We start from the raw sequence: 17,209 nt of genomic DNA, 5'->3' as shown, positions 1-17,209 counted from the left end.
ATTTTATATATATAATATATTATATAATTTTATATTTTATAAATATAAATGCAAATATACATATATACATATATACATATATACATATATACATATATACATATATACATATACATATACATATACATATACATATACATATACATATACATATACATATATATACATACTTATATATACACACATATATACATATATATACATATATATATATATACACACACATATATATACACATATATATACACACATATATATATATATACATATATATTTATATATAAATAAAATTCATAAAATGCCCTTCAGCTCTGCTGCTGGAATGCCCAGACCCTGCAGGCACTTTCCTGCTGGAAGCAAAATAAGTTCTCCTTGGAGCAGCAGAGCTGAGCCTCAGCAGGAATTTGGGGTCTCAGGAGCTCAGCCCCAGGCTGCCAGCAGCGAGCAGTGCCCAGGGGAATGTGCAGCTGTGCTGGGTCTGAGAGCAAAGCCATCCACAAAGAGCATTAAGAAAGAGAAGAATTCCATGTTTTCCATCCCAACATTTGGCTGTCGGCATCCTGGGGCAGATTCCTGCGGAGGAATCCTGTCGGGGAGAGGCTGATGGAGGAGCTGATGCCAAAACCCGAATGTTCTCATGATGCGGCAGAACCGAGGGAGTTGGGAGGCAGCAAGGACAGAACTGGGAGATAAAAGTGCCAGGGCAGATAAGAGGTGTGAGACTGAGCTGACAGGAAACAAGGCCGGGTTTAGGCTGGAATCAATAGCCGGGGGGGATGGAGATGGGATTCATTTTGGGCAGGCTGAAGCAGATTTTACCCACCCTACAATTCAGTCTGTGCAGGAGAATTAAGGACTTTGACTTCCCAAGGTCTGACAACGGAAAGGGGGATTTGTTGCAGATAAAGTCAACTTGCATAACTCTAAAGGCTTAGAGGCAGGAGGAGAAAAAAATTATTCTTTTAGCAGGCAGCTTTTCCCACATTTTGCCTTTTGTTGTGCCCTCTGTGAGTAACCATGCACCCAGTGTCAGGGAATTTGTATTTGTAATACAAATTGCTGCATTTGTATTTTCTCTTGCATTCTGGTGCAGTATCCAACCAAAATTTCAGTTCTTGCTGTGCTCGCATTCTCCTGTGCCTGTCCTGTGCCCCTCTGCTGAGCTCTGGATCACAAAAATACCCTTTGGCACATAGGAATGACTGTCTTAGTATTTCCACCTGGTTCCTAGGCCCAGCTGTAAACTCTTGAAATAATATAATGTTAATAAGAAAATATGGAGGGGTGGTCCAGGACAAAAAAATGGTGGAGAAACGTCCCCAGGCCTGGCCGTGGGTCAAGGACAAGAGAGGACCGTGCAGGGACAAAGATGAACTCTCTGAGGGGAGGAAGGGAAGCAGAGAGAAGAGGTTTCACCAAGAAAAGAGCTGGCTTTGGTTCTCCTCCTTCCACTTGCCACATGGCAGGGAATGATTTAAAAGGATTTCCACCCAGTGAAAAATGCTCCTTGTGTTCCATGCCCTGTCCCTGCATGGACACCCACACCAGCAGCTCAGCTCCAAAGGGCTCTTCCTGCCTTAGCTGAGCTGGCAGGAAAACTGAGACAGATTTTGCAGGGCTGTCCTGCTTGGGGCTGTCCAGGAGGCTCAGACAGGGACAGAGCTGGAGCATGACGAGGATGAGGAAGGCTCTGGCATCCCCAGACTCAGCTCTTGTGCAAGGGACACATTTTCTTTCAACGTGGCAACTCTCAGGATTTTTATTTTTCCCCCTTTGCCACTTGATCCATCCAGTTTCTTCCCTACCAGGCACAGCCCCAGCCAATCCCTGACTGAACATTTCTGACTGAGCAGAGTGGAGCAGGGCAGATGTCTTTGGGCAGGGCACAGAAATCCTCCCCTTTTCCTCTGGAGGAGGAATGAATGGATGAGTGGACAGCAGAGCCTCACGGCTCCAGTGGGACAGACTGGGCTGCTCCTCTCAGGGCAACATCCCCTGGCAGCAGCGACTCCCTCTGCTCCTGGTGAGCCTCAGGCTCCAGGGAATTCTCCTTTGGCCTTTTCATTTCACAGTGGCTGAGGATGGCATTTCCAAAGCAGTCTGTGGAAATCAGCTGGCTGCATCCCACTGGGAGCTGGACCTCGGCTCAGGGATAACACTCGGATGAGCTGCTGAGGCTTTCTGTGCATCGTCCCTGGATAATCACAGCTGCTGGAAATCTGATTTTGGGGCTCTTCTACACCTCCTTTGTACCCAACCACAGGGGTTGTTGGGATTTGCTGCCCCACGCCGTGAGGACGCAGGATTGAGTGACACCGGCAGGGAAGGAGCTCTGTGCTTTCTGCCCATCCTGGGAGATGGATCTGCTGGAATGGGAAGTGTTTCTCTGTCTCCCTTTGCCCACCTGGGTGGGGATGATGAATTTCCTTCTGCCTGGCTCCCTTCTGGATGTGTGAAGCTTTCCAGATGAGCTGCCTCACTCCACAGGCACGGTGAGGCTGTGAGAGCCTCGCTCCAGCAGCACCTGTTTGTTCTGGGAGCGTTAAGCACCTACCACAAGGTCTGGGAGCAGGATTTTGTACCCCTGTGATAGGAATGCCAAGCAGAATTAATAATGAACAGTCCAGGTCCTGCTGGTGCTGCTGAGGAGGGGAAGCAGCTGTTGTTTGTTTGGTTTTATGGCTCACAGGAGCAGGAGGCCATAAACAGTTAAATTCCTCCTGACAGCTGGGGCTGCCGAGCTCTGGGGCTTCTCCAGCACCTCTGGTCCCCTGCAAAACTCGATGTTTTTCTGTCCAGTGCTTTGATCAGAGGGAGAACACAAACGACACCTTGATGATTACTCACATTTTCAAACGCAGTCCAACAGCAAGAGCTGTCACCTTTCATAACACCCCCTGGGCCTCCCTGCCTTCCTGTCCCCCCCTCATGATTTCTCACAGCTTTGGCTCCCTGGGAGATGTGGATGAGGAGTTGTTTGGGGTTGTTTTTTTTTTTGGTGGGTGATCAAGTAATTTCTGATCAGTGAATAAAACTGAGAGCTGCTTGAGAAGTGAGGAAAAAGCTGGGGATCAATGGGATGTGAAGTTGTTTTTCCCTCAGGGGGGCTGAGTGCTTCCATAGCAGGGTTATCAGTGGATAAATGAGTTGAGGAGGTCAGCTCAGCCTTGCTGCAAGAATGGCTTTTTCCAATTCAAGCCATGATTTAATTAGACCCCCTGAAACTGCGACAAGACAGTGCTGAGTGGACGGGTATTGGACAAATAAATATCATAGAGGCCGCTTTCAAGTTGACTGAAATGATTCATAAATTAGTGCTTAAGTTGGGCAAATTGCTGGAGCTGGAGGAGAGACAGGGAGGGGATTTTGTGTGTGGATCCAGGATTAGCAATCCCCAGCAGGCTGGGGTGGGGCTGGATCTTTGCTCCTGGAGGCCAAAGGAAATTTAGGGTGCAGCAGAAGAAAATCTTGAATTGTAGATCACAGCCCAGAAGTGAGAACTGCTTAAAGCAAGATTAATATTCAGAATTGCTGTTGTGATTGCAGGTCACAACTCTGTGTGTGTTTTTAGAGCTGAAGTGCTGGGTCAGGGAAATATTTCAACCTTGTTCCATGCTTCCTCCACCTGGGCTTTGTGCTCTGCTCACTGCTAATTAAATACTCAGTTATTGGGGGTGGAAGCCCCCCTGTGCCTTGCCTGCCTTTGGAATGTTGGAGAAGGTGGTTCAGGCTCCACAGACACTTCCAAACAAGAGAGGATTGGCCATTTGCTGCAAGGTGGGGGTTGCTGCCCTCAACCCAAACCTTCCTCCACCCTCACACTCCAAACCAGCCTGTCCTGAGCAGGTTTCTCCGACTCTTTCACCCTGAAAACCTCAGCTTCTCCTTCCACCAGGCATCTCCCTTCCTTCCCCTTCTCCTGATGAGATTTCTCACTCCTGGGGTGAGCTGGGGCTCCTGGAAACCAACAGGGGAGGGCTCATTTTTCAGGGAAGTGATGCCTTGCAGCATCCCCTGCCCTTCCTCCCTCCCATCACCTGCAGCCCCTGTGCACACCTTGACAGATGGGGATGCTCTGAGGAACTGCTTCAATTTTTTACTCCTTCCTATAATCCCTGGCTGCAGTGCCAAATGCTTTAAAGCTGCTGCTGCTCCATAGATCACCCCAAAGTGGTGAAGTCCAGTTAATAACAGCCTGGAAAATGCCATCAATCAGCAGAGGGAAAATGTCTCCCAGCAAACTCCTTAGTGCCCAGTGTGGCTGTTTGTGGCAGAGACAGATGGAGCTGTGGTGCTTTGGGGGGCTTTTTCCCCCTTTTACACCCTCTCTAAGCCCTTTATCAGGGCTTTTCTGATTGAGGCAGCTTGCTTTTTCTCCCTGCCCCGGAATTCCTTCTGCACTCTAAGCCAGATGTGTGCAGAGGCTGTTTCTGTCCTCATAAATGTACAATTTTACATTTTAGACAGTTCTAAACCCTCCTGCTCAGGACTTCTACCTCCCTGCCTGCCTCCTGCTCTCAGATCTCTCCTGTCCTGCCATCATTCCTCAGCTGGGTCCCTGCACATCCTTTCATCCAGCTGCTGAATGCCACAACTGAGGAGTGATGCAACACCAGGCAGGTGATTTTGCCTCCCTCCCTGCCTCCCTGTGCAGCTTTTTCTTCCATGCATCACCCTCTGCTGCTGCTGCAGCCGTCACAGGGTGGGGAATGGCTGGGGATGGGGAATTTGTGGCCCCGCCACAGTTTTCAGTGCATTTATATTCCAGGGGTGCCACTGTGCCAGGCGCTGCTTTCAGCCACCACCATGAGAGGTGGAGATGTGAGAGCCATGCAGAGGGAAAGGGAACCTTTATTCAGGGCGAAATGAGGAGCAGAGATAGCCTGGTGCTGGTTTTCCTTGAAGAGGATGGAATATCTACCACTCAGAGCTGTATTCCTCATTAGCTCCTGTGTGCACACACCCCACTGTCTCTGTCCTGGAGGTGCAAATGTCCTGCTCAGACCTGCCAGAGTCACACAAAGCTCCTCTGGAGCTCAGCTTTTAGCAAACAGGTTTCTTTAGGAGAAACCCAGCATTGTCCCTTAATAAAAGTCATGATGGACTCAGTTTATTCTGGAGCCAGATCAAGCCCCTTTCCCTCCCTGGTTAGCTGCACTGCAGGATTGTCCTAGTTTGGGCAAATTTGGGAGAGAACCTCCAAATGGGGTTACCCCAGAAAAGAATTCTGGGAGTTCAATTCTGAGAGTTATCCCTGTGCAAATAATCCTGCTGGAGAGGTTTCTTTGGGGATTTTTCCCTCTGGGAAGAGAAGCCTATGCAAACACACACCTTCATTCCCCATGTTCCAGCTTCCAGCACTCCCTGTGCCCGGCCATGGGCTGCTGGGGCTGCTCCCCTCCTCTTCCCAGAGCTGTGTCAGGCCAGATGGGATGAGAGCAGGGAGCAAACAGCTCGGCTGTGCTGTGCTGGAGCACACAGGGGCTGAGCAGATTGTGGGGAAGTGAGGAGAGCACCAGGTGACCCCTGCCCAGGCAGCCTGTTGGACTCCTGTCTCAAATACCTGCCAGACAAACATGATTTTTCCTCCTGAGGGAGCTTCAGGGGCCACAAAGGTGCAGGAAGCTGTGCTGAGAACCCTTGCAAAAATTGCTGAAGGTAAAAAAGTGATAACAAAGCTTCTGGACAGAGATCCTGATGCTCCTGGCCTTTCCCCCACATTTCTTGCTCCTTTCCCAGCTCCCTTCCCAGCTGTAGCCTGCTCTGGGACGGGTTAATAGCTTATTAATGCTCTGCCTCGTAGCAGGGTGTTTGGGATGGCTCTGAGTGCACTCTGAGTTATTAGGAGAGGGTTTTAATGGCTGCATTGCTTCCCTGCTTGGCTGCTGCGATGTTCAGGGATGGATTGTTCACTCACCTTAAACAGCCCCGAGTAAAGACCTCCAATCTCTTTAAGTGCCTGCTGTTGAAAGTCAGCAGTGCCCTGATGATCCAAACTGGATCTGGGGATCTTTGTGTGCAGGATAAATAACCACACACTTAAGCCTCTTAATTAAGAACTGTCTGTGCCTCGGAGCAAGAAAACTTTGTGCTGGCTGTCAGTGTACTGGGGAGATGAAAAAATCCATATCAAACAACAAACAAAGCCCTCTGGGTTTATTTAAGTGTCTTCAGGCTAAATGCCACAGCTCAGGCTTTTCCAGGAAGGAATTTTACCTTCTTTTTCCATGTCCCTCCTCTCCCAAAGTTGCACTCCTGGCTGGGCAAATATACCTGAGCAGGATCAGCGTGGAGGCTCTGGTGGCACCAGGACAGGCTCTGTGATATCTGAGTTGATTTTCTTTGATTTTAAATTGGAAAATAAAGAGAAGGAGGACTGTGATAGGGACAGGGTTGGTGTTCCCTTCTTTTGAGTCTCACTGTGAACTTGCTCACATTTGCTAGGTGCTCGTTTCAATTAGAGCAAGTATCAGAAAATGAGGCATTAGATCCAAACCAACTTCCTTGGATGCCCAAACCCTTCCTACAGCTGATCTCCTGCAATATTTCAGCTGTCTTTCTTCTGCTCTGGGAACTGACCTCTCAGCCTGATGCTGAAACATCCTGAGTCCAGCCTGGACCCAAATCCAAGCCCTCTTTTATCCCTTTTTCCCCCTCTGTCTCTGGTACTTTGCTGTCCCTTCATTCTCTGCTGGGCTGTGGAATTTGGGAACAACTCCTCTGAATCCACCTGGCTCCAAAGAATTCCAGCCAAACCCAAAGCAGCTCCCTTTTTTTGGTAGGTGACAGCACTGCAGAACAACCTGAGAATCCCATCTTGGCCAGACATTCTCATTTGACAGCTCAAAAATAATCAATATCCCACAAAGAAGTAGGAAATCCTCTAAAATTCACTTCTCTCTTCCTTTCCCCCTCTTGGCCGACCTCTCTCCCAAAACCCTGCTGCCCTGAGGTCCAGGAGCAGGGAACTCTCCATGAAAGCTGCACTACACCTCATTTTTTTCCAAGGAAAACTGCTGTTGGTTGACTCTGGAGCTCAGCTTTTAGCAAACAGGCCCACATTTGATTGCTCTTTTGTCTTTACAAAGGCAGCAGCAGGCAAGTGGCTGAGCGAGTAATGTACTTGTCTGTGTCATTATTAGGTAACCGTAAATAAAGCAGATAATAAAAGCAGTCTTTTTTACCCTCTCTTTTCAAACAGTGACAGGAGCTTCCTGGAAAATTACCTTTTTACCTTTTTCCTTTCTCTTAGAGTACAAGTTAAAAGGGTTTTGGTATTTCTCGACATCTAATAAACAGCCACTTTCCCCTCATTTTCCCTGCACTGAAGTGGAGGTAATGAATGCATTTTATCATTGTTCTCCAGAGAAGAGCAGGGATCAGGGATCTGAGGGAATAGGAGGAGGCATCTCCTTCCATCCCCACGGTCTGGGTGCTGTTGGGAAGTCAGACATGGTAATTCCACTCTTCCACCCCAGAGAAAAGTAATTCCAATCTTTCATCCTGTAGAAAAAGCAGTTCTTTGGAGAATGACTTTAATCGAGCCATGCTATCCATCAAAAATGGGATGTGGGGGGAAAACCTCCTCTGAGATCTTCCTGCAGTACAGAGAGAGGGAAATAACCACTTCAGGATCCCCAAAGTACTGTCCTGATATCCCATCAGGAACAAGCTTTAGGGGAAAAGGCAAGTTCAGAGAGGGGAAGTGGCCGTGGCTGAGACACCAGAGGAATTCTTTAATCCCTTTATTCTCCCAATCAGGAATCCTGCTTCACGTGCAGTATTTAAAAATGAGATTTTACCTTCCCAACATCACTTCTCTGTTCTGATATGTCAATAAAAAACTGCTCAGAAGGTGCTGTTGAGGCTGTTTTGTTAACACTGGATGGGATGAAAAGCCAGGATGGATTTTGGGGCAGGGGAGGAATCCCCAGTGCACACCAAACCTGCAGCTCCCACCTCCCCTGAGGATTTTTTTAATCAATGGGAACAGCAGAACTGGAACTCACAGGGCTCAGAAGGGTGAAGCAATTGTCCAGAAAACATTACTTTCTTTTTCTCCAAATGGAAATGCATTTGTGAGCTAAAAAAACCACATTAAATCATTCCTGGCAGCTGAGTTCAAGGAGGAAAAAGTGAAAAAACAAAAAAGAGATAAAAGGATTGGGTGAAAAGTGACCATTTGGTGTTAGGGAAGGTCTGAAGAAACCATCAACAATGAACACAAAGTTCAAGCTGATCCTTTTCCTGAGGAGTTGTGGGATGAGGCTGTCAGGGTACAGGGAGAAGCTCCTTCCAGCCCCAGAGACACTCTGGGAGCTCCAGGAAAACTTCCAAAGGGAGACATGGCTCAAAATCGGTGTCACTTTGCTGTGAGCCAGGTGCCACCTCAGGAGTGGTTTTGTTCCTGTGCTGGAAAAGGGGATTTTTCAATGGATTAGGATTTGTGTTGTGCTGTCCCCCAGGGCAATTCCTGCTCCAGAGGCACTGATTTCTGATTTAGCTGCTGTGCCCTCCCATCCCTGACCTGCTGGGACAGTGAAAGATCACCAAGTGTAAAGGGAGTGATTTTAATAGCAATAACTCCTTTATGTGGGGGTAATTTGGGGAGCTGATGTGCAGATTTGCTCTCACAAGGGAAATAGAGACCCCCTAACAGGCCTGAAGGCTTTGATGAAATTCCTGCATGGTGGAGCAGGGGTTGGTTTTTAGTGCTCTGCCCAAGGAATTCTGCAGAACAGCACGGATGTGCAGTGCTGGGGTCTGGTGAACAGCTGGGGACTTTGCTCAGGCTCTGTGGACTTCGCACAGTGGTTAAAATTAGCAAATTAATGACAGGATGTGTGAGACATTATTGATTATTTATTACTGTTATTATTTCTGTGGAGAATTAGCCGAGCTGGGGAGGAAAGCCTGCTCCCTCTGCAGTGGTGCTCTCCCTCCAAAGCCCAGGCTGGCTCTGCTGTGGGCACAGAGGTGTTGGGATCCCCTCTCCTCCCCTCTGCCCCAGCAGCAGGAGGCACTTCCAGCAGTGAGTGACACGCTGGGAGGGTGGAATGACAGCTTACAAATGCATCAGCAGGAAGCTGGGCTGATCTTTCAAGGCAAAGGGTCTGTTTTCCATCCAGGAGCAAAATTGTTTCCGTGTCCAAGTGGATCACAAGTGACAGGAACAGCCAGGAGGGGAAGGACCCCCTGCCCTGCCAGCAGGGAGTTATCAGGATTTATTTAGCTCTGTGCATCCTTTCCAAACATCAGCCTCAGAAGGGGAAGGTGGTGGCAAAAAAAATGAAAAAAGAAAAAGAGAAATTGAGCCACTGAAAAATGTGCAGGGATCTGCCACCTGTCTGTGCTCCCTTCTCCAGGGTGTTGGGGGACTGAATATAGGTTTATATTCTATATAAATATATAGACTATGTAAATAAACATATAGAATATAAAAAGAAATATATAGAATATATAAATAAATATATAGACTATATAAATAAATATATAGACTATATAAATAAATATATAGACTATGCAAACAAATAGATACTATATAAATACAAATAAATACAAATAAATATTAAAATATAAATATAAATATAAATATAAATTATAAACATAAATATAAATATATACATATACATCTAAAATATATATTATATATAAAAATATATGATATATATTTATATGAATATCTAAATATATATAAATAAAGAATATACATTTTATGTGTATATAAATATATTGGTATAGAATTAACATTTCTATGTTAATTGAATGATTTAGCCTCCAAATAAGAGCCTGTTCACAGGAGAAGAGATTTTGGTGCTGCCCCCAGAGCCTGCTGTGGTTTAGGATGAATGGCTCAATGGGAACTGAGGGATTATTGAGGGATTCTTGTGGGGCAGTGGGTTCTGGAGGTCAGAGCTCACTCCAGTGCCAGTGGGGGCCCTGGGGAGCAGCTCAGTGATGGGAGCTCACCGAGTGCCAGGGCTGGCAAGGAGGGATTTGGTGCCAGGACTGAGCTGTGGTGCTTGGGAATAATAAGGAAGGGTATGGATGCAGATCAGAAATGCTGATTTTTCTTCTCCTGGGCCAAGGAGGATCAAATGGCCCAGCTGGGCTCTCCTGGGGGGCTAATCCCAGAGCTCCTGCTCTCCTCCTGGTACTTCTGCACCTTCTTTTCCTCTGTGGAAGCTTCAAACACAGGGTGAGACATCACTCCTGGAGCCTCCTGCCCCTGAGCCCGGCCCACCGCAGCTCTGTGCCCGAGTCTGGGGGAGAACACAAACCTGACCTCAATTCCTGCTGCTGAAGGGGCTGGACAGGGACAGGATCTGCTTTCAAGTCCAGCTGACAGCAGAGCTTTTATTTAAATGGAGTGGTTAAATGAGTCTGGGAATAAACTCTGCGGGGAGGGCAGGGCTGTGCAGCTGCATGGCAGTGACATTTGTCGGGCCAGTGGTGCTCAGGGCATCGCTGTGACTCCAACATTTCCTTCCTGCTGCATCTCCCAGGGCCTGCAGCTCCTGGAGACATTGCCCTGTGGCCTGCCAGGACAAAAATGATGTGTCCAGGCCCATCAGTTCAGGGGCTCTCATGCTGAACAGCTCCGTGGGGTGACCTTGGAAGCCACCGTGGGGAAGGTGATGGGGGGCAGGGAGCCCTTCCTGCTTGACAAAGCAATTTTTTTTAGGCTGAAAACCTCTTTTTTTTCCCCTCCAAGGGGCTCCTCAGCGGTTTGAATGTGCAAGGAGGGATGTGGATGTTCATGATTATCTTGACATTGCCTTCTCCTGTGCTTGTGCTCTGTGAAATCCTCCTTGCAGGGAGTGTTTGTGTGGTTAACTGTTGCCTTGATGGGCTGAATTCCAGCCTGGCTTTTCCATCCTTTTCCTTGGCAAAGCAGGATCTCCACTGAGAGGGCAAAAAGGGCTAAAACAGGCAGGGTCTCTGAGCATCTCCTCTTCCAGCTGGGGTTTTCCTCACTGGGGTGTCCCTGTGGATGCATCCTGCTGCAGGAACGGTGTGGAAAGTGAGGTTATTCCACACCCTTCCCCAAAAAAATCAACCACCAGAGCCATAAGCTGTGAAGTTTTAGTTTTTCCTCATGCTGCAAGGGAGGGAGAATGGGGAAAAAAAAGAGTGAGAAGTGATTTTAGTGTTGTCCTAAACAGGCAGAGCCTCGGGATCCTGGAGACTTCCTCCCACAACAAAGCAGAATTATTTGGGGGGTTTATCTCTGCCTCCTGCACTTCACTCCTCTCCTGCTTTTGTCTTGGAGAGGTGCAGAGGGAAGTGAGGAAGGAAGCAAAATATGATTTAATATTGCCTGTGGCTCATATTTCCCGGTATGAATATTACCCGAGATGAATATTACCTGGCATTAGCATTACCTGGAGCGTGGGGGAAAGAAAACGAGTGTTGTGTTTTAGCTGCTCCTGCCCTGCTGTTGTTGGCTGGAGTTTTACCTGCACAGATAAATAAAGGGGTATTTACCGAGGCAGAGAGTCTGCCTCATCAGCATCATTAATGGGGAGATAATTAGTGCAGCAGGAGTGTAACTCCCTCTATTTATGGCCCTGCAGGGGTGCATCCTCACCCCAAAGCCCACGGGCTTTGTTCCCAGCCTGTGCGGGTCGTTCTGACTTACACCAGCATGAATTAAGCCTAAATTAAGTCCGGGTTGGTTTTTATTTTGCAACTGAGAGAGCTCTGAGCATTCATCTCCTTTCTGGGAGTAAATAGCACGGTGACCACAGATTAAGGTGCTGCCTGAAGAACAGCTTTAGCTGTGAGTGGGGAGTAAATGTGTTTTTTCCAGTTTCCCTGCTGAATATTAATGTCCCATCCCCGGAGCTGTGTGGTTTTGCAGGAGATCTTTCTGCAGGAGCCCTGGGTGAGTGCTCTGCAACAGAGCTGAGAGCCCCAGCACGAGGGAAGGGACTTGTCAGGGGTTTTATTTACAGAGCTGATGAAAATAAACAGAAGCATGAATGGGTTTGGGTTTTTTTTTTTAGAAAACACTCCGGATCGCTGCTCCCCAGCAGGTAAAACAATGAAAATGGAAGTTAGAGAGGGGTGAGCAAGGACAGGGCAGTGTTTTGAGGTGCTGCAAGGACAATTTGCTGCCCAGAACAGCCAAATTCTGCCACAGGACAGGAGGCAGAGCCTTTGCTGGGTCAGGGGATGATGTGGGGTTTATGCTGTGCGTTCAAGTGAGGTTTCTTTGCTGTGGTCTGGGGGAATGGTTGCGATCCCAGTGTTGATCACATCCCCCCAGTGCCCCAAGGACCAGGGTTCATCCCTGCTCCCTGGATCTGCCATGGATCTCATGTACTCCTCTTGTCCCTCTGAGGATTCCCTTGCCTTCTAAAGCCAATATATGGAAATGCAACACAAAACTTAAGCCCTCAGCACTTCTTTAATCCTCTCCAGTAACACAGGAGTCATTCTCTATGCATCCCATAATCAAATTTCCCTGGGTTTATCTGTCACTTGCAGACCTCCATCACCCTTACCTGGGAGCAGGGACTTGTAACACCAACCATGTCCTATTGTTCCCATTTGTTTGCTGAGCATGCGGGTGGAGAGGCATAAATATTAAAATATCCCCATTATAAAGCCAGGCCTCCATTGATAAATGATGTATAAAATCAATTTACAACCCAGGAATAAAAAGCACCCATGAAGTGGTTGCTAGCTCCAGGTACTAGAAAATTATTCCTCCATAACTTGCTCTGACTGGAACTCATTACACACTCTGTCCGTGGAATGATTTTGTTGTTAAAAACTCTGTCACTCACAGCTTATTTATTCCCTCTCCTGGCAAAGAATCCCGGAGTGGCTGCTGCCTGTGGAGCAGAGAGATGCTGTGCTCTGCTGGTTTTGGGTACTGCCAGTCCCTCACGCCTCAGTGCTCAGCAGAGTTTGGGAGACAGGGCAGGATGCAGAAATTCGGGAATTGCTGATGTCTCCTGAAGCGTTGGCACCTGCATGTTTAACTTCAGACAGGTGAAGAGTCCCACTTTTGTCTGATTATGCTGAATTTAACCCCTTGGTCGCACTCACCAAAGGGAAAAGTTTCCCTGCCAAGGAAATAGAACCTCTCCAGGTAATCCAGGTTTGCCTGAGCGCTGCTTTTCCTTGGGGTTTCCATTTTGGGAAGGAGCAGAAGCAACACAGACTTGAGAAATCTGAAATGAAGGCATCTTCCTCCCCTAATACACAGCTAAGTTGTTAGCTTTGTCTTCTCCCACACATTTTCTGGGCCAAAAAGAAGAAAAATTGTTTGGTTCTTGACTGGAAGGAAATTTGTGGCAGCAGCTGTGCACTGTCTCAATGCTGATGGGTTTGTACAGGGTTTTGGGTGTCAGAGCACCTAAAAGATCCCAAGAGGAAGAATTTCCTGTCCTTTGAAGGCGATACCTGATGCAAAGTTGATAGAAGGAGGGGACCAGAAATGGGTGAGCTTTAAGGTCCTCTCCACCCCAAACCGTCCTGGGATGCCATGGCCCTGCTCTGCTCCCAAAATGAGACCTCTCAGGAGCCGAGGGGTTGATTTAAATCCATCCCCCAGGGTGGGAGCCTGTCGGTGGGTGGCTGCAGACAGACGTGAGCTCAGCCCTGGATCCAGGCCAGCTGGGCTGTCTGGAGCTGCATTAGCTGATGAGGCTTTGGGGAAGGTGAGGGAAGTGTCCCCGAGCCTGGCACACACGGCTGAAGGTGAAAACCCTGCCCAGGTCCTCCCTGGGCCAGAGCAGGAGGGGAGAGCAGCGCTGTGAGGTCAGAACTGATGTGCTAGGACAGAGCAGGGGATAAAAATAAAAACCAGTGTGAGTCAGCAGAGCGTCAGATGGGTCCCATCAAATGGAGCTGCTGCATTGCTGACAGCTGGACACATCTGCCTGCTGCAAGAACATCCTTGTTTTCCTCTCAGTGCTGGCATTTTGATCAAGGAGAGCTTTCCTGAGGTGGAATTTAGTGGGGAGAGCGAGGTGCAGGAGAGGCTCAGGGCAGCATCCCTGGAGGAAGGTGTTTAAAGCAGCTTCCCCAGGGATGGATTATTTTGGTCCTCAGCTACTCAATACCTCTCTTAATGACTGAGCTGATGATCCATGTCCTCTGCTGGGCTCGGCTGCAGATGAAGTAAAGATTTGTGATGTTGCAAATAATGCAGTTATTGTTGTTATAGCATCAGGCAGAGTGCCTGGTGAGGTGGCCACCGTCCAACAAATCATGGCTAAAAGCACCCAGAGCTTCTGGAATTGAGATTCCAGGCTCTGGAAGCTCAGTATTTTGCCAGAGGTTGGCCTTGCTGTCCTGCTGGGCATTGCTTTAACTGCTCTGCAGCTCTGCTCACCAAATAAATGCTGTTTAATGCTCAGAGTCTCCTCCACAACAGGGGATTTAATCACACCCTGCTTGGAAATGGTCCTGCAAAGCTAATCCCAGTCTAAACCAGTGTAAGCAAGGAGAGAATGCATCTCCCTGAGACTTCTTAATTCAGAATATTGGCACTTCTGCAGCCTCTGGAGGAAGCAACACCATCCATGGCTGGTTTTAGGGATTTTGATGTGGATGGATTAGCAGAAATCAACCTGGTGGCTCTGAAAAGGATGTTCCAGCAGCCACCTGGCCAGTGGCAAAATTGGTGTCTCTTACTGCTTGTTTTGTTGGTTTATAGAAATAATAAAAATAACTAACTAACTAACTAATTTTAAAAATTAAAAATTATAATAAAATATAAATACATTAATATATAATAGAATATAATATATATTATCGAATGTATATTATCTAATATAGATTTATCGACATTTTTATATATTTACATATGTATATACTATATTCTATATAGTATTCATTATATACACTACATATTATATATATAATTAATATATATTAATTATATATTATATTATAATATATTATATATAATATGTACTTATATAAAATATAAAATATATATGCTATATAATATTTATATGCATATATATATGTGCACACACACACATATATATATACATATATATGCATATACACACACACACACACACACACACACACATATATATATATATATAAAAATCATAAATGCAGCAATAAAGAGAAGTGAATGAAATGAATGCAGGCTCCTCCTCTCTGGGCTGAAGCTCCAGGGTTCAGGAGCACAAGGCAGGAACTGTTCAGACAAGGAAATGCCATTTTTTGGGTGCATTTTCAGGCTGGCCAAGGCAGGGAGGAGGACAGAGAGCCCAGGGGAGTCAGAGCTGAGCGTTCCTGCTGCTGGCACCACCTCGGGGGCTGAACCTGCTCTGTCCCTCTGCTCTGCAGGGCACAGTCAGAGGGTGAATAACACAGAAATCAAACCCCACTCATTCCTGGAGCTGCTCCTTCCAGCTCCTCTGGCACTGCTGATCTCTTCAAGAGCCACAACTGCCCCTCCAAACTCCTTTTTCCCTCCCTTTTTCTCCTCTCAGGCAGGGGTTGGTGGCGTTCACCTTGTTAAGAAGCCATTATGCTGTAAAACAATCTCTCTCTTAATAATGATATTAATTTAAAATGCCAGAGACGGAGCCATAAAACCTCCTGGTGGGTTGTTACAAGCTCAGAGCCCTTTCCCTGCAGAGCCAGCACGATGAGCCTTCTCCCCAGCCCCTTCCTTCCTCCACAGCCACTGCTGAGGACTGGAACTCGTATTTTACAGCAAGTACCCTGTTTGAAAAGGTCAATGGCTGATGTTATTCATGGAAGGGGGGAAAAGGAGGAGGGAAGAGAGATCTTCCAGCTTTTTGCTGTGGAAACTTCCCTCAGTTCTGCTGAGGGGCTCTGGCAGCTCCTGGGAGGAATCAGAGGAGTGGGGTGTTTGTAGGAAAAGGTGATTTCAAAGTCAGCCCAGCCTCTGCCTTTCAGAAAATCTGAATTTCCAACAGGTTCCAGTGTGTTTGGATTTGTAGGGATCTCCAGGCTGGGTGGGGGAATGCTCTGGACAATTCCAGAGCTTCTCTCCTGTTATTTAGTGCTTCTCAATGTTCCACCTAAATTAATGTTGAGCTGGACTGAGTCAGGCTGTGTGACCCTGCCCAGGAGCTCCAGACAAAACTCAGGAGAAAAGATTTGCCCAGTTTTGACTAAAGGCACTGAGGGACACAATCCATATTCTTTTCTGGAAAAATAAAATAAAGTAAATCATGTTCTCCTCCTTCCAGCCTGAATGGCTTCAGCTTTGAGCCCCCAGTTTTTGTTCTGCCTTTGGCAGATTAGAGAGACCTTTACTGTCTCAGGGTGGGTTAGAAAGACCAACAAAGCCCTTTATTCTGTCAATAGGCAAATAAAGCCTGGCTTTGGTGTGAAGTTCAGCTTCTCTAAGGCTGGGACTTATTGCAGGTGACTCTGGTCTGGACTTTCCTCCCTCCTGGTATTTATAAACTCCAGGGCTCTCTCTGTCCTGCTTTGGGGTTTTAGGGGTGTCATTCTGCAGCCAATATTTACCCAGATAGAAGTTTTCCCTGAATTCTCTCCCTTAGAAGCACCCATGAGAAACGTTTGTGTTCCTGGGGTTTGGGAGCATCCTGTCAGCTGCTCATCCCTAAATTCATGGAGGGTTTCAGAGCAGGCTGGGGTGTCAGCCCATTTTCTGACCTGCTGTATCCTGAACTGCTCTCTCAGGAGCCTTTTGCTGCCATCTCCCACTTTCCACCTCCTGATTTAATTCCCAATTTGCTGGAAGAGCAGGAGAGAGGGGCAGGAGCCGCCTCATGGAGCACATCAGAAAACCCAAAAAAATTTGTGTGTGAGCTCAGGCTTCTCCATTGCCAGGAGCAGCTGGGTGGGTGAGGAGGGATGAGCTGGGAAGGCTCAGGTGGCTCCAGCTCAGCAGAATTCCCATTCCTGCCATTCTCTGCATCTCCCCGTGGCACTGGGACATCCAGAGGCCAATCAGCAGCGTCTGACACACATCCCTGAGGTGTGATGGAACAGCAGAGCAGGCAGGGAATAAAAACCCCAAACCAGGTAGAAATGGTGTTCAGTGACAAATATTGAGTGTTTTGTAGTCAGCAGTGCAGCTCCAGCCCCAGCTGACTGCTCTGCTGCAGACAGGAATTAAAGGCCAGAGGAGTTTTTGTTGATTTGCTACTTATCCCCTTTTATCTTTTTAATGTGAATGCTTTCAATTTGGTTGCCAGCCTGAGAGCTTGCCCTGCTCTCAGCGTGCCCA

This window comes from Cyanistes caeruleus, chromosome 23 (assembly GCF_971803275.1).
Source record: "Cyanistes caeruleus chromosome 23, bCyaCae1.hap1.1, whole genome shotgun sequence".
In the NCBI taxonomy this organism is placed as follows: domain Eukaryota; kingdom Metazoa; phylum Chordata; class Aves; order Passeriformes; family Paridae; genus Cyanistes; species Cyanistes caeruleus.
Note: the sequence above shows the minus strand (reverse complement) of the source record.